The sequence below is a fragment of the Thalassophryne amazonica genome, chromosome 8 (assembly GCF_902500255.1).
Source record: "Thalassophryne amazonica chromosome 8, fThaAma1.1, whole genome shotgun sequence".
Lineage (NCBI taxonomy): Eukaryota > Metazoa > Chordata > Actinopteri > Batrachoidiformes > Batrachoididae > Thalassophryne > Thalassophryne amazonica.
This window is the reverse complement of record NC_047110.1, coordinates 45,431,013-45,455,492: the sequence shown is the minus strand read 5'-3', so window position 1 is coordinate 45,455,492 and position 24,480 is coordinate 45,431,013. Positions and strand designations below refer to the sequence as shown.

Sequence of the window (24,480 nt, the reverse complement as noted above, 5' to 3'; positions counted from 1 at the left end):
CATCTTCACAGCTAAAATCCAAGCTCAAAACCAAAAGCAGATATTCAGTAATTTAGTGCCTTAGCTTAGCTACCTACCTACAGGACATAGTAGGGATGTGTGGGTCAGGTTTTTTTTTTTTTTTAAAGTCTGCACCCAGTGGTGGGCACAGCTAACCTGAAAATTTGACTTCGATAACCAGAAATCCGCTAACTGTAAAGTTAACTTTTATAGTGCTAAATAACCATTAAAAAAACAATTAGCCGTCAGAAGTTACTGCTAGGTTTTAGTATTGACTCGGTCACGGCCACGTCTGTCGGCTACTGATAAGCCAGTTTTGAGTGCCACAGGGGCTACAGGATCACAAACAAATGCATGAAAAATACAACCCAAACACCGTCATCATCTTTATCAAAATCAGTAAATCGTAGTACTGGAAGTCACAATTTACCTCTACATTATATATATTTATAAACTGTTAATGGAGGTGCGTTCACAAGCACAAAACAAATGCATGAAAAATAAAATCCCAAAACATGGTTGTTGTCTTTATAAAAAGCAGTAAATCGCAGGACACCATAGTCTCGTTTGAACCCTCCATCCAACTAACCAGAGTAACTCTATTCTCTCACCTGCAAAACCGCCTTGACACGTTTGTGCTCCGGATCATAAACAAACCATAACACATGTCCACTTTCCCACCGCATCGTCACCTTTTCTTTACATTTTCACTTTGTTTGCGTGTAATTTACCCAAAAACCCATTGAAAATGCTGTGGTTTGTACCCGGAAGTAGATAAATTACATCATATTCGTCTTATTTTAAGCCTTTAGTGCCCGCCCACAAACGAGACTGCGCTGCCCTATAGTCATATTTTATCTCTATTATATTTATATACACAGGAAGGATCACCTGTGTTGAGCTTCCCCGCCGAAGAAAACCCATGCAAGTTTTGTCTTTACTTAAAAATACAGCAATAAGTGTCTTTTCACTTTAAAAAAGTAAAGATTGGGCATATATACACAATACACACTGTTTTTAAAGCAGACACACTATGGGAGCTCATCTTGACAGACCACCAGCTTGACTGTTGCAGACAACAGACAGGAACTAACATGTATGACTTTAGGGTTTACAAATGTTTTTGACTGTTAAACTTAACTCACTTTACCAGCAAAAAAAAAAAAAAATATATAATATATATATATATATATATATATATATATATATATATATATATATATATATATATATATGTATATATATATATATATATAAATATGTTAGCGGACCTAAATTTAGCAGAAGCTAATTGATCCACTGATGGTTGTCAAAGTTAGTTGAAAAGCTAATCCGCTAAGGAAAAAGTTATCTTTGCTAATTAGTGGTTAGTGGATTAGTGAAACTGTGCCCACCAATGCTTATATTATTTATGTTAATATGTAAAGGCACTTTGAAATGTTTACACTGAAAAAAAGAGAATGTTTGAACAAACTTAAAGTGTTACAATTTGTAAAAACCTGAATGAATTAAGTTGTTTGAACTTAAGTTTGAAAGTTAAATCAACTCTAACTTACCAACTTAAGTTCAAACAACTTAATTCATTCAGGTTTTTTACAAATTGTAACACTTTTTTTTAAGTTGGTTCAAACAATCTCTTTTTTCAGTGAAGTACGCTGCATGACAAAATGCCATACAATTTGTTGCATTTGTGTTCTGATGTGACCCCAAATGCAGAGAACAAGCAGGATGTGCCCAGAGTATTATTAATTAGTCAATGCCAAAATTCAGTCCAATGTCACACGCAGGTGTACAAGTACGACTCAGAAGACTTTAACACAAAGCAATACTAAAGCAAAGACAACTGACATACCAGCAACCAAGAACCAGAAAAGCAGGGTTTAAGTAGACTGGGAGGGGATTACAGTTGATGGCAGGTGCACAGATGGCTGTACGAATTCAGGTGTGACAGGAAGAAAGTAGACCAAACAAAAACAGAGAAGACTATGTCAAAGTAAAACAGGAAGTGAAGCAAAACCTATAGAATAACACCAAACCTCAATAAAACTGAAACAAGACTGAAACCAGATACACATTTGAAGAATAACAACAACAACAACAAAATACTAAATAGTCACGAGGAATAACCTAGAAATAATCACTCAAACAGAGAACACAAACTTAACCAAAACTGGAATTACTTTAAAATAAATGCAAAACTGAGAACACTCCATTCGTACTAAAAATCACAGGGAACAAACAGCAGGGACATGAACCAGTACATTATTAGAAACACAAATATTTTCAAATTTCTCTGTCAATCCAACACTTTCACAGGGTACATCGATCCATTTTCTATACCCGCTTATGCAAACTAAGGGCCACAGGGCTGGATCCTATCCCAGCAATCATAGGGCGTGAGGCGGGGTACACCCTGGGCAGGACACCAATCTGTCACAGGGCCACATATAGACAAACAAACATTCACACTAGCACACACTCCTATGGTCAATTTAAAGTTTCCAATCCACCTAACCTGCATGTCTTTGGATGTGGAAGGAAGCTGGAGCATCCGGAGGGAATACTGGTGAGGCAACAGTGCTAACCACTAAGCCACCGTGCTGCCCAATTCAAAAAATCCTAAAAACACAATTAAGTTAACACTGTTAACTGCAATTATTTCTTGTCTGCTTGTGTTTCAGCTGCTTTCATTTTGTCGGGGTCACCACAGCGCATCCAGCACAGAACCACATTGGGATTCTGATGCAACTCCAGTTGTACCTGGAGAAACTCACACAGGCTCTGGTCATCTCAAGCAGTCTCCCAGCCAAATACTAATTAGGAAGTACTCTGTTTCTAAATTTATTCATCTTGCCAAACATCATAATTAATTTATGCTACTTCTTTACTAGTTTGACAACAAGGAAATCTGCAAGAATTCCAAAGCTCACTCCAGGCGCTCTAAAGGAGTAACTTCCAGCTGCCAAGGGAAGGTTTAAATGGGTGAGGAGATGTTAACCCCCCACCTCCTTCCTGGGGAGGGAAGAGAGTTGGATAACCAGAGGTGTCTACTGTCCAGTCTGTCTCAGGTGGAGAAGAAAGGTTCCAAATATTTTCCTCTGGGTGACCCCTGCCGGACTGCAGGCATCCACTCTTTTTGCTATTGTTTAACAGTATAAAGGCAACATGAGCATCTCAAAGTGCAAACTCACTGATGGCACAGATTATTTTAGCTATCTTCATGATAGAGACTTCTCCTTACTCTGATGGTGTAAAATTTAGAGAGGCAGTCTCATGACCAGATGTAGACAGGGAAATCACCATAGTCCCTTGGACAAGGTCCGTAATAGCGAAGTTGCTCCCGGTATACAGCAGAATGCTCTCATCCGTGTGAATGGGTGAATGTAAGACATCACTGAAAAGCACTTTGAGCCTCTCCATCAGATGGAAAAGAAATATAGAAGTTAATTTACCATTTACCCCCTGATCCCCTTGTGTAGCAGTCATTCATCATTTGACTGTTTGGAGACTTGCTTTAAAATATTTTTAAGCTTTATTCCTTATTTCAGTGACAGACTATGAGCTACAGCGAACACAACATTAACAGTACTGATTTTTTTTTTTAACCCATGTGATGGCTTTAGCAGGTCCCTTAACCATCTGGGGTCTAAGGTTATTTTCTCAATTTTACCATACTTTCAATAATTCACCTTTAAGGTACTTTCTTTTAATATAATGCCCATGTGTTGCACAGTAAAATGTTCAGAACAATCTCAACTTTCAAAAGACATGGTATATAGAGAAATATTTTGGTTCTAAAGCTGAAAATATAAAGTGTGTTTGTCAAAAATGAATCTAATCTTTATTTAAAATATACATTTATTCATGTGGTACGATAAATGGGTTTACCAAAGGTAAAGGTGGTCTGACTTCTGTCTTGACTCTTGTAGAGAAGAATCATCAAGAAGTCACAAAAGCTGGAGTTTTAAACCTAACCAGACCCCTCCTACCGAGAGGCAGACTGCTATAGGCTGGTGACTAAACAATAGCTCTAATTAGCAACTATTCTGCTCTAGTTAACACCCTCCTAATGACAGGGCAGCTGTCCCTCTCCTGATGGCTCCCTTGACGACTCTGCTGATGACGTGAATGACTCATTACCATGAACAAAAGACTGAAACTGCTTTGACCTGAGTACCCTATTGTAAACAGGGGATAAAGCGTGTCTCAGACCCCCTCCCCGGTTAAGGCTAGGTTTCAAACGTTTCACAAAGAATGCCTCCTTGAACCCTTTCTCAAACCATTTCTTCTCTCTGGCTAATATTTTAACTTCCTTGTCCTCAAACGTGTGGTTAGTGACTTTAAGGTGGAGATGAACTGCAGACTGAGGTCCACTGGCGCCCTCTCTGCGGTGCTGGTATAGCCTTTTGTGTAAAGGTTGCTTAGTCTCACCTATGTAGTGTTCGTTACAGTTTTCCTGACATCTGATAGAATACACTACATTGCTCTGTTTGTAACTAGGGATCCTGTCCTTAGGGTGAACTAATTTCTGTCTCAAGGTGTTAACCGGTTTAAAGTAAACTGGGATTTTGTGCTGTCTGAAGATCCTCTGTACTTTTCCCCCTACTCCTGCTAAATAAGGGTGAGACACTCCTCTTCTTCTTGTCTCCGTCTCCTGTCTATCTGGTCTCTTTGTTCTCTGGGACTTCTGCACTTTGTCCAGGGACCATCGTGGGTACCCACATACTGTGAGGGCTTTCCGGACAAGTTGTTGTTCTTTAGCTCTTCCCTCTGCAGTTGTGGGCACCTGTAGGGCTGTGTGTTGAAGCGTCCTGATCACCCCGAGCTTTTGTTCAAGGGGGTGGTTTGAGCCAAAGAGCAGATATTGGTCAGTGTGAGTTGGTTTTCTGTAAACCCCTGTCTGGAGCTGCCTGTTCTCTCCAATCATGGGTGCGGTGGGGATGCAGGTGGCAAATGGCTGTGCATTTAAAAAGTAAGGAGCGGCAAATCAGGAAGTTTCACAACCTTTTAGTGCAGAAAAGGCGTACTTTCAGTGGGAGTATTTTTAAAGATACACCCAGACAAATTAGTGACAACAGGGAAAACTGGGTAAAGAATCTCTCCAACAGGGTTCTTACACAGACAGAAAAGGATGTGCTCGCTAAAGGACTAAATTTCTCAGTGACCCCTAAACATATACCGACAGTAGATTACATCACTGCAGTAGAGTCAGCCATTAAACATAACAGTTTGTCAGAGTCAGAAGCTGGGGACCTCCAACTAAGAGTCACAGCAGTGCTGAACAGTGCTAAGCCTCCTCCGTCCAACATCACAGGAGAAGAACGGAAAGCTTTGGCTGCACTGCAAAAGGACCAAAGCATCCTTATCCTGCCAGCAGATAAAGGCAGATGCACGGTGGTCCTGAACACATCTGACTACGAGGCCAAGATCAACAACTTGCTCAGTGACTCCAATACATACGAACGTCTGAAGAGAGACCCCACGAGCGGCTATAAGAAGAAAATCATTAGCTACCTCCAAAACCTGAAGAAAGAGGGACTCATTGACAGGCAGACATACTACAGACTGTACCCTGGGGACGCCACTCCGTGCATCTATGGACTGCCCAAAATCCACAAACAGGACGTGCCACTCAGGCCTATTGTTTGTAGCACAGATTCCATCACGTACAATGTGGCCAAGCACCTCAAGTGGATTTTGGCTCCTCTAGTGGGTAACTCAGAACACCATGTGGAGAACACACAAGATTTTGTGAACAAGATCAAGGACCTGCAGCTGGAGGCAGATGAAACAATTGTGTCTTTTGATGTGACTTCATTGTTCACCTGCATCCCCACCGCTGAGGCTGTCTCAGCTGTGAGGCAGAGACTGCTGGAGGATGTGTCTCTACTTGAAAGGACCAAACTCACACCAGACCACATCTGCCAGCTCTTGGAGATCGGTCTTAACACCACGTATTTCCTGTTTAGGGGGAATTACTACAGGCAGATTCATGGCTGTGCAATGGGGTCTCCGGGTATCCCCCATTGTGGCCAATCTGTACATGGAGCGAGTGGAGAAGACAGCCTTGACGTCTTTCATGGGCATCTCTCCCAGTCACTGGTTCAGATATGTTGATGACACATGGGTTAAAATCAAGCAACAGGAAGTTGAGGACTTTACAGAAAACATCAACTCGGTGGACGCCAATATCAAGTTCACACGTGAGGATGCCAGAAACAACCATTTAGCCTTCTTGGACTTTGATGTTACGATTGGAGAGAACAGGCAGCTCCAGACAGGGGTTTACAGAAAACCAACTCACACTGACTAATATCTGCTCTTTGGCTCAAACCACCCCCTTGAACACAAGCTCGGGGTGATCAGGACGCTTCAACACAGAGCCCTACAGGTGCCCACAACTGCAGAGGGAAGGGCTAAAGAACAACAACTTGTTCGGAAAGCCCTCACAGTAGGTGGGTACCCACAATGGTCCCTGGACAAAGTGCAGAAGTCCCAGAGAACAAAGAGACCAGATAGACAGGAGACGGAGACAAGAAGAAGAGGAGTGTCTCTCCCTTATTTAGCAGGAGTAGGGGAAAAACTACAGAGGATCTTCAGACAGCAGAAAATCCCAGTTTACTTTAAACCGGTTAAGACCTTGAGACAGAAATTAGTTCACCCTAAGGACAGGATCCCTAGTTACAAACAGAGCAATGTAGTGTATTCTATCAGATGTCAGGAAAACTGTAACGAACACTACATAGGTGAGACTAAGCAATGTTTACACAAAAGGATATACCAGCACCGCAGAGGGGGCGCCAGTGGACCTCAGTCTGCAGTTCATCTCCACCTTAAAGACACTAACCACACGTTTGAGGACAAGGAAGTTAAAATATTAGCCAGAGAGAAGAAATGGTTTGAGAGAGGGGTCAAGGAGGCATTCTTTGTGAAACGTTTGAAACCTAGCCTTAACCGGGGAGGGGGTCTGAGACATGCTTTATCCCCTGTTTACAATGGGGTACTCAGGTCAAAGCAGTTTCAGTCTTTTGTTCATGGTAATGAGTCATTCACGTCATCAGCAGAGTTGTCAAGGGAGCCATCAGGAGAAGGACAGCTACCCTATCATTAGGAGGGTGTTAACTAGAGCACAATAGGTGCTAATTAAAGCTATTGTTTAGTCACCAGCCTATAGCAGTCTGCCTCTTGGTAGGAGGGGTCTGGTTAGGTTTAAAACTCCAGCTTTTGTGTCTTGTTGATGATTCTTCTCTACAAGAGTCAAGACAGAAGTCAGACCACCAGAGCAAGAATTTTAGCTGAGGAAGCTTCTGCGATTTGAAGCGAAGCGTCCTCGCGTCAAGCAACCCAGTCCAGTCGAAGATTCAAGCTTCTCTACTATGTACACTGCCATATTCATCTTCACAGTCAACTTGGGGTTTATCAACACTCTTGATTCAAGGTGAGTAAATATGGGGCTGCCTTTCTGATCCTCTTGTCGAACTCGGCATCAAGAGTGAGGTTGTTGTTGATGGTGGACCCGAGGTACGTGAACTGGTGAATGAAGTCAAACTCATAGTCATTGATGGTGATGACTGGTGGTGCCGGTATGTCTTGGCCTAGGATATTTGTCTTCTTGAGACTGATGGTCAGACTGAAGTCTTTACAGGCCTCGGAGAAGTGGTCCATCAGCAGCTGCAGTTCCCACAGGGTGTGAGTCACAACTGCGGCATCATCAGGGAACAGCATATCTCTGATGAGGGTTTCACGAACCTTTGTCCACACTTTCAGGTGGGATAGAGTGAAGAGCCTACCATCTGATATGGTCTGCAAGTAGATTCCCTCTTGTGCTGTGCCAAATGTGTGCCTCAGGAGAAGAGCAAAGAAGATCCTAAAGAGGGTTGGGGCCAGCACACAGCCTTGTTTGACCCCGCTGCTTATGTGGAAGGGCTCAGAGATGTTGCCATTAAACTGTGCACTCCCCTTCATGTTGTAGTGGAAGGACACAATCAAGCTGTGCAGTCTTGGTGGGCAGCTGATCTTTCGCAGAACCTTAAAAAGACCATCTCTGCTGACAAGATCGAAGGCTGTAGTAAGGTCGATGAATGCCATGTACAGGGGCATAAACTGCACTCTACACTTCTCCTTCAGTTAAGAAAGGGAGAAGATCATGTCTACCGTAGATCTCTTCCAGTTTGGAAGCCACACTGTGATTCCGAGTAGAGACGCTCAGCCAGCTTCTGTAGGCGGAACAGGAGGACCCAAGCATAGACTTTGACAACGAAGAATGTAAAAGATTGACTAAAATTTAGAGTGTTTTCCAGTAGTTGAAAAGGCTGTTCTTCCCTTTTTTTTTGAGATTACAAGTATTTCTTCCCATGTTCTGTCAATAAAAATGAGGAACTTTTTACAACAACATCTCAAACACACTGAGCGTCATCAGTCTGCTGAAAATAGAGATGGGGCGGGGAGACATACCATAACATTCTCCTACTTCAAGGATTTGCTGTTAGTCAAAGACTCTCTAGAGGAGAAATCCATTTTATAGATGAGTGTGCTATTTCAGGAAGTGGTCAAATGAAGTCTCTGTAGCATTTTGTTGCTGATCTATGAAACAGAAACATGAAAAAAGTACACTTAGATGCGCCGGCAGGTCCATGGACGTTAGATGTTTAATGCCATTTTTAAGATGCTAACAATTACAGACTTGCATTTGGTCTAACCTTTTTTTTAGTGCTGCTACTAGCTAGCACAACCTTTCCCAACCACACATATGCACATTCCTTCAGATACTATGATTTTTAAGACCACGTAGCGACTCACTCTGCTCATGCAATAGCTGCACTTACTTGGTGGTTTTGCTGCTCTACAACATTTGACAATAATCTTTCAATGTCTTTGTAAAATATGTAAACACAGCAGCCATGATTGTGAATGGGCAAAATGTACTGAGCACTATCTCTCCTCATGCTGTGATCTTAGGTTACAGTATTAAAGACCTTTCAGAAGCCAGCTTTCTTGAATGTGTGAAGATCATAATAAACTTTGAAGAAACCTGGTGCTGAGAATAACCCTGTGTGCCGCTACATCTTTCCCTCGGACCGCGGCTGTTGCAGCTGGAAACACAGTCATATGTTTTCACTTTGAGGAATATACTTTCCTTCATAGTCGGTAAAGCTCATGTTTCCATTTTAGTAGGTGTGGTCTTCTATTTAGGTTACAACAGAACTCAGAGGAGAGGAATTCTCAGCATGTCCGTGTGAGGGAAGGTTTTTAATGAACTGTTCTGTGATTGAAATGTGGCGAGCTAGCTTATACGAACAAGGTCACATAATGTAAGTACATTAAAATAGCAAGAAACCGCTCTTAAAATTTCACATTCTGGCTGTGAATCCAAGAATAATTTTAATTAAAATAAAGCCCCTAAAACAGCTGCTCAACCGTGTACAAACTTCATGTGTGGAGGTGGTGGAAGGAGGAGCACAGTGAGCCAGTGAGCTTTCATACTAGCCAGAGCCCCCACTCATACCCCAGAACAGCTTTCTGATGAACACAGAGGATGCCTTATGGTTCTGGACCTGCAGAGTCTAGTCCAGTCATGCACTACAGGACTGAAGCATATCCCAGACACCTGCGTAGGCTGCCGTTATCAAACAGAAACTGGCTGAAAGGTCCAGAGACAGATCGAGCAGAGGTCATATTAAAAGGCTGTTTGGGAGTGAGTTTGTTACATGTCAGTTTACTGTGAGTCTGGGGCCTTTAACAGTGGCCTGTAACACATCTTTTGAGTTCAAAATGAAGGCGAGAAAGTAAAGGCAGTGAATTCATAACTTCATCTGTGAAGCATGTTCCTGTTCATCGCGTGTGTCATCGACCGAGCATCACCTTGCTGGAATGTTGTCCAGACCGCTTTAACAATGAGCAGATGTTCGATATGTTCAGAAAATGTTTCAGCTCATCTAAGGGCATAACAGCCTTTTATTGTCACTGTATATTCATAGTAAGTAATGTTTATTTGTGTAGCACCTTTCAAGATAAAATCAGAAAGTGCTTTTACAACAACATAAAACAGAAATACATTAACATATAATTAGTTAAAAGCAAGCCTCTACAAGTTGGTCTTTTTTAAAAAACTTTTTAAAAAGTTTCAGCGGAGTCCACAGATTGTAAATGCAGTGGTGATGCTTTCCATAGTTTGGGAGCTACAACCTCAAAAGCACAATGTCCTTTGGTCTTCAGCAGTGGCGGTCCTAGAGTGATTTACTCCCCGGGCGAAACCCCCTGCGTGCGCCCCTCCAGCACACACTAACATGGCCACCACCTCCGCCCCACCACCCATGAAAACACTAACTTCATCCAGAACACCCACAATCCCACAAATTAACTCACAACAGCTATTTTCAAGAACAAATTTCAAGTTTTAATGACTACTGCAATAACAAACACAAAGAAATTGGCACAGTCTAATGTGACATCATCCATGGACTTATCTGCAATGATCATCTCAAAAGTTTGCAGGAGGGCATCATAATTGTTTGCCACAGTGCTCACTATCCGTGATGTGAAATTCCACCGAGTAGGGGCATTTCTGGGCAACCTTGAGCAGCCTGCAGACTCAAGAAAAGACATCCTCTTTGTGGATTTTGAGAAAAATGTGGCAAACCCAGAGAGTGATGCAAAAAATATTCTGCACTCAGATAAGCATTTAGCGCCCCGAGACAGAACCAGATTCAGTCTGTGTGCATAGCAATGCACAAACATTGCACTGGGGGCTATTGCTTTAACTTTGGCCTGCAAACCATTGAGAGCTGAAGCCATGACAGCAGCCACGGCTTCTTCGTAAGAAAGACTATCAAATGTCTTCGCCAAAATCCGGTCCACAACATTCAAATTGTCTGCCATTATGTGCAGCTTGCTACCTAGCTAGCTTGCTAGCTGGGACTGGCGCAAGGCTCGTGTTAAGTTTGTCCGCCTCTGAGTGCTTTGTGACGGTGGAGGAGCTCAGCAGCACCCGCTGCTCGGTAGGGACAGAAACTGCGATAGAAGTCAGAAAGAGTGATAGAAGTCAGTCTCCAAACACAAGCAGCTACAAAAAAGAAAAAACAGAAATAGAAGCTTGATTTGTCGCTAGTCATTTTTAACAAAGAAAATGCCGCTAAGAGGATTAGGAAAGTCTCCGGTTCAACTCAAAACAGAATGAAAATTAAAAAATGCTCCCACGGATGTTTACACCAAAAGATCGCTGATTCGCTCATTTCGCTGTCAATCAAAAAGGGATTCAGCCTCAGACAGATCATTCAATCATCATGCAGAAGCTGAGCGTCTGGGCCAGCCGAGGCCAGCCCACTGCCCCATAGACCCCAGACACGCTGAGCGTCTGATGGGCAGGACAAAGCCCAGCATTTATCCAATGACTCGTCTCGTTTCACTGCATGCTTTGTGTCGCTATTGAACTCTGTGGACGCTCAGCGTCCACACTGTTTAAAGCACTGTGAAGCTACAGGAATGAGTGAGGGGAAAGCCACGTCGTTACCAGTGATAAGAAGCTGATTCTGAACAAAAGTTGAGCGTGTTGTAACCATGAACCCCCCCGTCAGGACAACCCCCCCCCCCCACCCCGTTTTTTTTTTTTTTGGACAGGTTTTTTTTTTTTTTTTGACCGTTTTTTTTTTTTTCCCACACGGTCGTGCCAGCTCCCCCCTCGATGCCGCCCCGGGCGGCTGCCCGGTCGGCCTGCCTCCAGGACCGCCCCTGGTCTTCAGCCTTGACCTAGGGACCACTGACAGGTTCTGGTCCGAGAACCTCAGAGGCGTGCTTGTTATGTAAAGGTGCAGATGTTCACTGTTGTAGAGAGGCATTTGGCTGTGCGTTGCTCTACAAGTTATCGCCGAGATTTTAAACTGCAGTTTGAACTGTATGGGGAGCCACTGTAAGGTTGGCAGAATGGGTGTGACATGAGACCTCTTACAGGTCCTTTTTTTTTTTGCCTGGTTTTATTTTTATGCCTTGGGTTATGTTTATAGGGTTCTGTTGCTTTCTTGTATGTTTATTCTCTTGTTGGCTTTTTCCTGCTTGGGTTTGTCTGTCCCTTTCTCTCTTGTCTCTCTCCTGGTTCTTGGTGGTGGGCGTTTCCCTCTCTCTGGCCACACCCTCATTCTGGTACTTTCCACGCACACCTGTTCTCAATTTGCAACTCATCACCTGGGTGTATATAAGTTCTTCAGTTTGCTCTGCAGTTCCCCAGATTGATGTGCCTTGTGCCTTCTCTCCAGCACTGTTATGTGTATTCTTGACTTGCTTGTCTCTCACGTGTTTTGACCACCTTCCCATATTACCGACCACGCCTAAGCCTGATGTTCCATGTGCTTTTGCTCTTGTTGGACTGCCTTTTGGTGTACTGGACCCTGTTTACTGCTTCAGTAAACTGTTTTTACATACAGAGCTCTTTGTCCTGCATTTGTGTCCAGCCATTTCCTGATAGTTTGTAAGCCATCCAGAGAAGACTTATTGAGGCTAGGGAACAGCAAATGTGGCAAAATGAAAACATGGATGATCATTTTCAGCTCAGTTTGACACACAGTGTTTCTAAGGCGGGCAAATGGAAGAAGCAAGATTGTACAAGATGGTTATCGCGGATCAAAATTGAGAGCCTGGTCAAATGTAACACAGATTTCTGACAGCTGAGTTAACTGAAGAAGACAGAGATCCAAGGTTCATAATCACTGAGAGACAGAGTTGGGTAGGATTACTTTGAAATGTAATCTGAAAGTAATCAGATTACAAGTAATCCAAATGTATGTACATACATACATGTAATCCACATGTATTCTTTCAAAATAATCCTACCCAACCTTGCTGAGGGAACAAACTCATCCAGGGCACAAACAAGAACTTCAGTTTTTGCTGTATTGAGTGACAGTTAACAGCCATCCAGTTTGTATGACATTAACAATAAAATTTGTCCTCTGCTGTGAGTCAAAGATTGTCAAGCGAAGAGGTGCATTTTACAGCTGAGAGTCTGTAGTTTCAGAAAGTGGTTGAATGAAATCTCAATAACGTTTCATTGCTGATCTATTAATAGAAACATGACAAAAGGTACACTCAGATGTGCTTGCACATTCATGGAACCCAGAGGGTTCGCGCTGAGGGGTGCTGGATCATTTACACTCTGCTGTTTTGATAGCAGTTTCAAGTAAAAGGTTTTCTGCTAAAAAAATATATATCAATGTGCATCAGGCCGAAGTGTGTGAGTGGGGAGATGCCAGCAATACTCCCTCAGATCAAACAGTGAAGTTTTGCATTTTTCCAATGGTATTTATTTTTATTTCATTATCTCTTGTTTTCAGTTTTGGTTTGTTGTGTGTACAGATTGTATGTGCATCATGAACCTACCTGTTAAGATGTATCTCAAGTTCAGACCAGACTTTTGGTGGTCTATGTTGCAATCACATTTTTGCTGAGTCATGAGCTCAATTTTCCAACACTACACCAGCTCACACCACAGCATGAGGTTATGGGAAACAGTAGTAGAAGTTAGGCTGAGAAAACAGCAACAATATGATTTCATGGCGAGAAAGAGCACTACAGATGCAATGTTTGCTCTGAGAATACCGTTGGAGAAGGCCAGAAGGAGTTACATTGTGTGTTTGTGGATTTAGAGAAAGCTTATGACAGGGTGCCAAGAGAAGAGTTGTAGTATTCGATGAGGAAGTCTGAAGTGGCAGAGAAGTATGTCAGGGTAGTACAGAACATTGAGAACGTTGAGAAACATTGTTCTTAAACTGCTGGACTATTTTTCCACACAGTTCACAAAGCGGTGATCCTTGCCCCATCTTTGCTTGTGAATGGCTGAGCCTTTTGGGGATGCTCCTTTTATACCCAATCATGACACTCACGATTAGTGTCCTCAGTTCCCAAAGACTTATTGAGTGTTGTTAGAAGGAAAGGTGATGTAACACAGTGGTAAACATACCACTGTCCCAATTTTTTTGAAACGTGTTGCAGGCATCCATTTCAAAATGAGCAAATATTTGCACAAAAACAGTAACGTTTATCAGTTTGAACATTACATATCTTGTCTTTGTGGTGTATTCAATTGAATATAGTTTGAAGATGATTTGCAAATCATTGTATTCTGTTTTTATTTACATTTTACACAATGTCCCAACTTCACAATTGGGGTTGTATGATGTTTGCAGTTGACACTGTGATCTGTAGTCAGAATAGAGATCAGGTTGAGTCTAGCTTGGAGAGGTGGAGATATGCTCTGAAGAGAAGGGGAATGAAAGTCAATAGGAGCAAGACTGAATACACATGTGTGAATGAGAGGGAATCCAGTGGAATAGTGCAATTACAAGGAATTGAAATGTGAAAGAAGATGAGTTTAAATACTTGGGGTCAATTGTCCAAAGTAATGGAAAGTATGGTAGAGAGGTGAAGTAGAGAGTGAGGCAGGGTGTAGTAGGTGGAGAAAGGTGGCAGGAATGATTTGTGACCAAAGAATATCAGCAAGAGTAAAGGGGAAAGTTTACAAGACAGTTATGAGACCAGCTATGTTGTACGGCTTAGAAAGGGTGGCTCTAACAAAAAGACAGGAGGCAGAGCTGAAGATGTTGTGATTCTCTTTAGGAGTGATGAGGATGAACAGGATTAGGAATGAACATATCAGAGGGACAGTTTAGGTGGGATGGTTTGGAGACAAAGTCAGGAAGGTGAGACTGAGGTGGTTTGGACATGTACAGAGGAGGGACCCAGGGTATATACGGAGAAGGATGCTGAGGATAGAGCCAGAGGGAGGCCAAAGAGGAGGTTTATGGATGTGCTGATGGAGGACATGCAGGTGGTTGGTGTGACAGGAAGATACAGAGGACAGGGTGAGATGGAAACGATTGATCTGTTCTGGCAACCCCTAATGGGATCAACCGAAAGAAGACACCAGACCACACCTCATTTTAGGATTCTTCTTTGACAGTCCATCGATTTCAATGTTGACTGTGTCTTGAGTGAGTTTTGCATCCATCTTTGGCAGGTGTGTTTGTGGGCCACAAGCCCAGCGTTAGCTCAGCAGTGTCATCCAGACTGGGTGCATCTGCATGTCAACTGGTCTGGTCATTTTGGAACCAACACACCCATGGATGCAGATGACCACAGGCATATTTAGTAAATTTTGACATTTAAACAACTAAGAAATGCAAATATGTGGTACTTTTCACTTTTCCTGTCTTGCCTGTGTTGCTTTCAGCTGGGTGTGTAGGATCAGGCCTGGTCTCTGGCTCTCATCAGCACATGGTGGACAGTGCTGTCTGAGGCCCCGCACTTATTTGGTGTTTTCATTCCCCCAACTTAACTGGGTTGCAACAAAAATGTTTTCTCAACTCTCAGCGTTCCAGAAAAAGAGCTAACATTTACAAACACCTGGACTACAGCCATTCATTCCATATCCAACTTTTTAAAATTACGCAGTCTGACTCAGAAACACGGACCACTTTTTGTGGGCCAGATGGATTCTAAAGTTGCTCTTGCATGCAGCATAAGCAAACAAACTTTAGGTGAAGCTTTATTAAACATGTGTTTTCTAATGCTTCTTTCTGGGAAGTCCACTTTTATAAAACAGCTCCAGCTGAATGCTATTAAATGATTTTTCATTGGCTCCGTTAGTGTTTCACAGTGCAGAAGGAAATAACAAGAGCTGTAATTACAGGCAGATACAGCAGGTGAGGAAGTGAACTAACACTGCTGATCAAGTCTGAACACTTATTTGCTTTTCATTAGGAAACTTGCATGGCAATTTATTTATTTATTTATTTTCCCAAATAAAATCTGTTTTTCCAAAAAGCAGAACTGCAGATATGGATTTGAACCTCTAATGTCTATAGAAAACAGCATTTACCACTTCACCACCATGACCAACCATTCTACAATCATCATTCTATCATCACGTCTGGCAGGCCGCTTTGACGGTGTTTGATGCACGTGATGCTCTGACACTGAGTGTGCAGCTGAAGACATGCAGCTGGCATGCAGTGACACATTCTGATCCTCAGCAGCAGTGCTACAGATGTCTGTACTCAGCGCATTGTGTCATCACAGCCCCCTTACAGGAAACACACTTTGGCGAACACCTCCCGCCATCAGCATCATGAGCCATCAGGGCCATCATGTATGTACACAATTAAGTATGACGCCTTGATTTTTAAGATTCTAAACATGTATGTTTTTGATAGCGGAAGGAAACCAGAGTGCCCAGAGAAAACCATGGGCAAGACATGCAAACTCCACACAGAAAGGAAAGGCCACGGGTGAAATCGAAAGTGCAAGGCAGCTTTTGGCAAGTCCGTGAACTCCCGTGTTGGAGAATGTCTCATGGATTAATGGGCAAGTCTCAACAAGCAGTTCTGACACTACAGATATTACAGTGCGGCACATGGCGTGCCATGATGACGTAATCATTGATTAGATGATGTCCATCTTTCAGCATCATTGCATCCAGAGCAACAAAGTTAACTGCTTGACTCATCTGCACTGTTGCTGATTAATCATTACATTAAGAAATTAGTTGATAAATCTGTCATAATTGAGATTAGTCGATTATCAAATTTACTGTTTGTTGTACCTTGATTAAAACTGCACAACCATTCACAGAGTCGCCCTTCTCCTTAGCGATATCAGAAACATTATCAGTTCATTCCATCATGACATTCTTTTTACATTATTTGTTCTTAAAACATCAACATTACATCCATTCATTCATTATCAATTTGATCTTTACAGTTAATGTCTAAAAGCGGCTGTCTTATTTTTCTTTTATGTTAATAAGGGTTAACAGTATATCCCATTCTACACCTTGCTTTCTGCTTTTGCAATGACCAAAATAAAACATGTTTAAAAAGCACCTATTAGTATTGTACAATGGTATTTTAGGGCCACAATGAGTTTTCTTTTTTTTTTTTTTAACTTTGAGAGACGAGAATAAAGACGTGGAAGACTCGGAGGAAACTGCCTCTTTCGTGGAGGAGGAGATGGTCGGAACTGGCAGTCTGTTTCCTGAGAAACCACAAAACCCCTTTTGAATAACCTGCTGATGCATCCAGCGACAGCCCTACTATCAGACTGGTAATCAAGATTTTGGATCCAGAAGAAGTGGAGGTACGGCACGCATGGCGTCTCCGACATCGTCAGTACACCTGCAGAGACCCCAACACCATATGGACTCCTACGACAGACTAAAGCCTTATGGCACTGACTACAGTAAAGTTAGAAAGACATTCAGGGATTCGAAGTTCACGGCTCAATAAATCTTAAGAGAAACGTTGTAGAAAAGCAAACACTAGTTTCTAACCCCAGGAAGGTAGAGTATGAGCTACAACTTTATTTTTTATCCATATGAGCCATCCTCTGAGCTGGAAAAATAACACGGCACCACAGAGGAAATGGTCATGGTGGCTGTTTTGTGTGATGTCAAGGCTTAATTTCCAGAATCAAGCTTTTTATCGTATAAATACAACTTTATTCTCGTAATACCGGTCGTTCCTCCCTGCTGCTGTCAGACTGTACAATAACACCGTGAAATAACCACATGCAACAATATGTCCATAGTCATGTGCAATATTAATATGTCCACAAATCATGTGCAATAACTAATGTCACCTTACCACACCTAAACGCCATTTCACATATTGTAAATAAGATGCTCCTATCTCTTTTTCAATTGTAATCATGTTTATATATATGCATGTGTATGTGTGTGTGTGTATGTGTGTAATATATATATATATATATATATATATATATATATATATATATATATATATGCATACATATTCTATTTCTACCTCATTTTCTTATGCCCTGTACTGTTACAAGTATTATTATTATTGCTTATCCTTGCACACGCCGTTTGATGAACATTTTCCTCTACTTGCACCCATCTTGTGTGTTTTTTAAGAGCTGACGTAACATGTGAATTTCTCCTCTGTGAGATCAATAAAGTTTTATCTTAATCTTAATATTACAATTTTTTTCCTCATAAAATTACAACTTTATTCTTGTAATATTACGCCTTTATTCTCATATTCTGATTTTTTTTCCTCATAAAATTACGACTTTATTCTTGTATTATGACTTTATTCTCAAAATCTTAATAAATAAATAAATAAATAAATAAACTCAATGTGGCCCTAAAACACTGTCGTAGTATTCATAAAAGTAAATAAATAAATAAATAAATCTTGATGTATTTCATTAGCAGTCGAAGGTAATATGTTTGTTACAATTAAGTGATTAAATTATTCATATCTCAGTCACCGTGATGAAAAATTGAAAAATTGTACTTGTGAAGGCTTTATGGTCTTTAGCTGGTATTACCTGTAAAAAAAAAAGGACTAAATCTGTGCAGTCACTGAAGGCATATGGCTTAGCACGCCTCATTGGCTGTGGTATGTCTGTCACAGCATGTGATCATTGCCCCTATTGCACAACAGATGACCTCATACCACAGCGCTGTGCTGCACTCACAATGAAATGAGACTAAAGCCATGCACAGATGGCCATGACCAGAAACAACATCCTTTTCCTTTCATTGATGGTGTGATTTGTGGAAGAGCTGCTGTACTTGTTGCAGGTTTTCAAAGGCTGCAGCTCAGGGATAGTTTTTGCTGGAGGACAGAAGAACATTCAGCACTTTATTGTGCTCAAAGCAACGCTGTTATCCAAAGTCAAATCTCACAACATAGATTTTAATCATCATACAAGCCAACAAGGGGGTTTCCTGAACCCATCACCACCATGCAGCTCATGTGTACCTACATAGATGAGCTGTAACATATCATTCCTTACTGTCAGGGTAACATAACCCATATTTATTTTATTCCATCACTTGTTTCAAGAGGAAACATTGACTCACATCATTACGTCATGCTATCAGATAAGAGACAAAAACCAAGGGCAGTGTGTGGTTTTCATGTGGGTACACATGTACTACATCTACTAAACCTGTGCTCAATATCGAGTTTGACAAAATGGAAACTATCCACTGTGAGCAGAGAAACAATACACTTCAGACACTCATTTTCTTTCAGTATGTTGGACAATTGTGAAAACAAGCTGACAGTAAAAAGCACTAACTGAGAATGAAGGGAAAATTCATGACCACACTGTCTTTGGTTTGGACATGACAGTTTATTTACTGCCAAGAACAGCAATTCAACTGGGGAAACAAGGTCACTGTGACACTTTGAACAGGGTACTTGTTCTTACCACATTTAATAATAATAATAAAAAAAAAAGGTTCAAGATTTATAATCTTGATGCTGGATGAATACACATCAGGCCTCTAACAATGAAAGTCAGTGGAAGGAAGGTGGACTTTGAGTGATGCTTTAGCTCCCAGAGGACAGGGATTCAAAAACTGTGAAACCTCTAGTATGGATGGATTGGAATGCCAGCCCTTTGTTTTGATGACAGAAAGGCAGTGGGGATTTTCTAACTTTGACTGATTGACATACGAGGTCTGTGAGAAAAGTATCGGACCTTTTTATTTTGTTCAAAAACCATATGGATTTGAATCATGTGTGATTGCATCAGCCAAGCTTGAACCATCGTGCGCATGCGTGAGTTTTTTCACGCCTGTCGGGTGCGTCATTCGCCTGTGAGCAGGCTTTGTGTGAACAGTGGTCCACCCCTCTCATCTGATTTTTATTGCGAATAAATGTCTGAACGATTTGGAGCTTTGCTGCATCAATTTTTTTTCCAGAAACTGTGAGAGACCTCCAGGTGGACACCGTTTGGAAAATTAATATGGCTTTCAGGGACGATTTTATGGGGATTATACAGATTAAGGAGTGTTACTGCCGCTTTAAGGACGGCCCACAACTGCTGAGAGCGTGGCGCGCTCCCAGCGCCGATCAACATGCTCAGACCCCGCTGAAACAACCGGATCATTTCCAATGTGAAGGCTTTGTTGATCCGGACCTCGTCTGACTTTCACAAAAAGGCAGGAGACGTGGACATCAGCACTTTTTCGGCACATTCCACTGTTACAGGAGTTTTTTTCATGGAAAGAAAAGCGGAGGGATGCGCCACGGAGCCGTTCATTACGCGGGACAAAACCACCTTGGTGTTGGTCTCACAGGACGGCTTTCAGGTGGATTTCAGATGGATTCCGGTTGCTTTTCACTCGTCTGATTATCCGATTGTGATTGTGCATGAGCTGGACGTGCCCCAACATGTCCTGGAAGGCTTCATCACGGCGTTGCTTTGCGTCATGCGGCTCCACCGTGATGCGCAGAACTCCTCCGCACGTCTGTCTTAATGTGCTGATAAAGTGCTGATGTCCACGTCTTTTCACAATTCCTGTGCTAGTCAGATGACATACCGGATGAAGACAGCGTCCAGTTTAGAAATGAATGGCACATTCCACTGTTACAGGAGTTTTTGTCATGGAAAGAGGAGCGGCTCCCCACGCGGTGCAAAGCAACGCCGTGATGAAGCCTTCCAGGACATGTTGGGGCACGTCCAGCTCATGCACAATCACAATCGGATAATCAGACGAGTGAAAAGCAACCGGAATCCATCTGAAATCCACCTGAAAGCCGTCCTGTGAGACCAACACCAAGGTGGTTTTGTCCCGCGTAATGAACGGCTCCGTGGCGCATCCCTCCGCTTTTCTTTCCATGAAAAAAACTCCTTTAACAGTGGAATGTGCCGAAAAAGTGCTGATGTCCACGTCTCCTGCCTTTTTGTGAAAGTCAGACGAGGTCCGGATCAACAAAGCCTTCACATTGGAAATGATCCGGTTGTTTCAGCGGGGTCTGAGCATGTCGATCGGCGCTGAGAGCGCGCCACGCTCTCAGCAGTTGTGGGCCGTCCTTAAAGCGGCAGTAACACTCCTTAATCTGTATAATCCCCATAAAATCGTCCCTGAAAGCCATATTAATTTTCCAAACGGTGTCCACCTGGAGGTCTCTCACAGTTTCTGGAAAAAAAATTGATGCAGCAAAGCTCCAAATCGTTCAGACATTTATTCGCAATAAAAATCAGACGAGAGGGGTGGACCACTGTTCACACAAAGCCTGCTCACAGGCGAATGACGCACCCGACAGGCGTGAAAAAACTCACGCATGCGCACGATGGTTCAAGCTTGGCTGATGCAGTCACACGTGATTCAAATCCATATGGTTTTTGAAAAAAATAAAAAGGTCCGATACTTTTCTCACAGACCTCGTATGCATCAATCCACGAAGGGCACATTTTTTTTCTTCCAGTCCTGCATTGACCTTTATTCGTACAACACCTAGTCAATCATTCAGTGGTTTAGAGAGGTAAGAAACCTGCAGAACCTGTCCATCAGTGTTCTCATTATATGAACTTTTACGTGAAGAAATGCTGACTCTCACTGCCCCTGCCCAAAAAACAAACACACAAACTTTTGTTGACCTTTGGAGCTTTTCCCACATGGGTCCATAATGCTCACTAATATGATACTAATATACACTGTGACAGCAATATCAAGAGCTCAGCTTTAGATAGATAGATAGAGAGAGACAGACAGGTTTTGATGTTTTGGAAAAGAAAGAATACATTTTGGATTATTAGTAGAAAAAGTGTTATCGGTCAAATAAAGAAGCAAGTATTCAACCACCAGCCTGTGTTATGTTCTCCGCCTCCGCTATATTCCCCCCACAATATTTTTTTAAATCTACAGTGGGTAGGTGCACTGTGCTGTTAATATTCATGATGACATGACATGATGATGTGATGACTGAAGATCTATTGACTATTATCATGCATTTCAGTTCCTTACATTTGTCATAATAGACGTGCTGCATATTTGCTGCACAGCGATACTGCTGGAACTGAAACCTGCTGCTGACTGGTGGAAAAGGTAGGATTGATCTGAGTGGAGTCCGTCAGGTCTGTACATGTATCACAGACGCATCAGACCACAGACGAAATGCAAATGGAGCATGTGGAAATCTGGCTGAAGACATCACCTGCCCAGCTTCATGACAAAGAAGAGCACTTGAGGAAAAAAACAAACCAAACAAACAAAAAAGTTCACATGAACCACTCCTATTTGAGATGCATTTTTCCCAGCCATATCTGGATCAATACCTGGATCCTGATCAAAGTACATCTGTTGAAAAACAATTAGGAGAAACTGAAGACTTGACCCTGATTGCTGATCTTTGCTACTCCACCATCCTGATCACTGAACTTTGATCCTAGTTACTGGCCTGACCTTTTGTCCAGATTACTATCCTTTTATTCTGATCATCCATCTTTTATCCTGACCTTTGGTGATCATGGCCATTTACCAGTTACTTTGACATGGTAATCAAGATCAAAAAATCAAACATCAAAGGCAGCATCGGAATGAAACATCATGCCTCAATATTTCATGAAGTCTTCTTTGGCTCAAAACCTATCTCTAAACCCAATTTCATTAAAATCCCTTCATGTCCTTTTCAGATATCCTGCTGACAAACAAGCAGATATCACAGACAGACAGGGACAAAAAAGCAGCACTGCATAAAATCCTTGATGGTGGTATTCCAAGAGAAATGCTTCAAGAATCAAATGTTTTTGGTGGTAATACACTCACCATTTTACGTGTCGCTTTCCAGAGTGGTGTAGCAATGTAGGCCTGGGAATCAGTGAAGCGTTTGGCTCTTTCCCAAACTGTCACGAAGAGCGTGACCTCACAGCCACAGGTTTCTCCTCACTATGAACTCAGTGCCTCTAGTGGTCAAGGACTAAAGGTCCAGGGCCAGGTCACAACCTCAGCAGCTGACAGTTATACCTAAACATCATACACACCATGCTGATTTGTGAGGCATATATAGAGCGTCGAACAGAGCTGTTTATGGCTGAAGTGTTTATCTGTTTGATGCTCCGGCAACATAATTTACAACTTATTATTACAAAGCTACAGCACACAAGATATTTACTGTAACAGCAACCACAGGAAGCTTTCAGTAACTAAATCACTGACCACATTACTAAAAGACAGTAGCATGTAAAAGGCAAATATCACATCTCCGACTCCAGCAAATAGCATGTGTGCATACAACAAACAGTAGATGTTTTTAAAAGGAACCATGATGAAGCGGTATTTATTTAGCGGAAGACCAACAGGAACGCAGCCTGCTGCAAATCTGTCTGAGGAGGTGTATCATAATGCCCAGTGACCCACGGGTAGAGTCAGCATTTCATTTGACCTTCATGACTTGCCAGTAATTACCCAGATTACCTTGGGGCCTTGCTCATTGCTTAACTGGCTAACTCGCTGGCTGGCTGGTTTTACAAGCCAGCAGACATTCAAAGCAACATGCTAACATTTTCTAACATGAAAGAATCAAAGAACATTCACAAGAGGCTTGTAAACTCTCCTTCATAAACTTCAGATTCAAAGCAGAGACAATTCTTCCTAATGGAAAACAGACTGTCAGTGAGTGATTGAATTACTTCAATTTCACTGTTCTTCTCACATTCCTACAGTGTTTTTGCATAATGAAGCTAACCAACGCAGTGTCCTGAAACCTTGGTTAGTGGAGCCTGCTGGTATAGTCACACAAGCACAAGTTTGACGGGCCCGGTTCGGCTCCACTCCCTCATTATCTGTAACTGCCTGTCTGAGAGCTTTAGCTCAGTGACCGAGCCAAGTCTGCACAATGCAGCCAAACATCCCAGCAATACTTCAGGCTGTTCTACACATGCTCCTGAACAACGCAAGACTACCTGCCAAAAGGGACGAGTTTTAAATACACGATTCTCATTCTGGTCAGGCACGTTGTGTAATCCTTTTTTGGGGTCAGTGCCATTTAATGTATCATGCACATTTGCAGTCTTGCAAAAATATTTGATTTCTGTGTTACTGTATGATTGTGAGACTTGTGAGCTAAACCATTGATGTAAGGCACTGACTCAATGTACCAGGTTTCTTTTGGAGGATGCTTGGGAACTAGCGGAATAACTTTATGTAAAATGAACAGTAAAGCTGCCTTGACACTTGCATGACTTTGATTCATGCACTTGCATGCACTCTGTTGTGCAGGAGAGTAAACTCGTAAATCTTCAACTGTGCACGGCTTTCTGCAAGTGTGCAAAGAAAATTTCGAAATGTTCAAAATCTCTGTCATGCATTAATTATGTGAATGTCACACGAACATTGCACAAACAATTAAAAACACTGAGAGTCAGTGCAAGTCATTGCGTCAGCACACCGTATCACAGCGCGGCTTGTCTGATTGACTATAACGAGATGTTAAATCTATAATAAACATAGTTTTACAGCTATTCATAAGAAGGAAAGAACATGCAACTGTTTTACCAAGCTATTACAATATAAACATTACAATTACCTTTTTAGATGGTTCCAGATGTGTTCTCCACCTTATGAAGTGCAGGAAAGAGAGGAAAAAAAGCTGCAGATGAAACGGTCCTCTGTGATTCCGGAAGCAATTAGAGGTGTTTTCATCAGCCAAACCTTGAGAGAAAATGATTAAT

General features: G+C 42.1%; 1 long non-coding RNA gene across 1 annotated transcript; it reads right to left on the bottom strand.

Moving 5' to 3' along the window:
* Positions 1-369: 369 nt before the first annotated feature.
* On the bottom strand, positions 370-24,147 carry LOC117515079. The gene is made up of 3 exons (XR_004562037.1): positions 24,138-24,147; positions 18,759-18,765; positions 370-454 (listed from the first exon to the last, which is right to left on the bottom strand). It is a non-coding gene; the product is annotated as an uncharacterized LOC117515079 (long non-coding RNA).
* Positions 24,148-24,480: the final 333 nt, after the last annotated feature.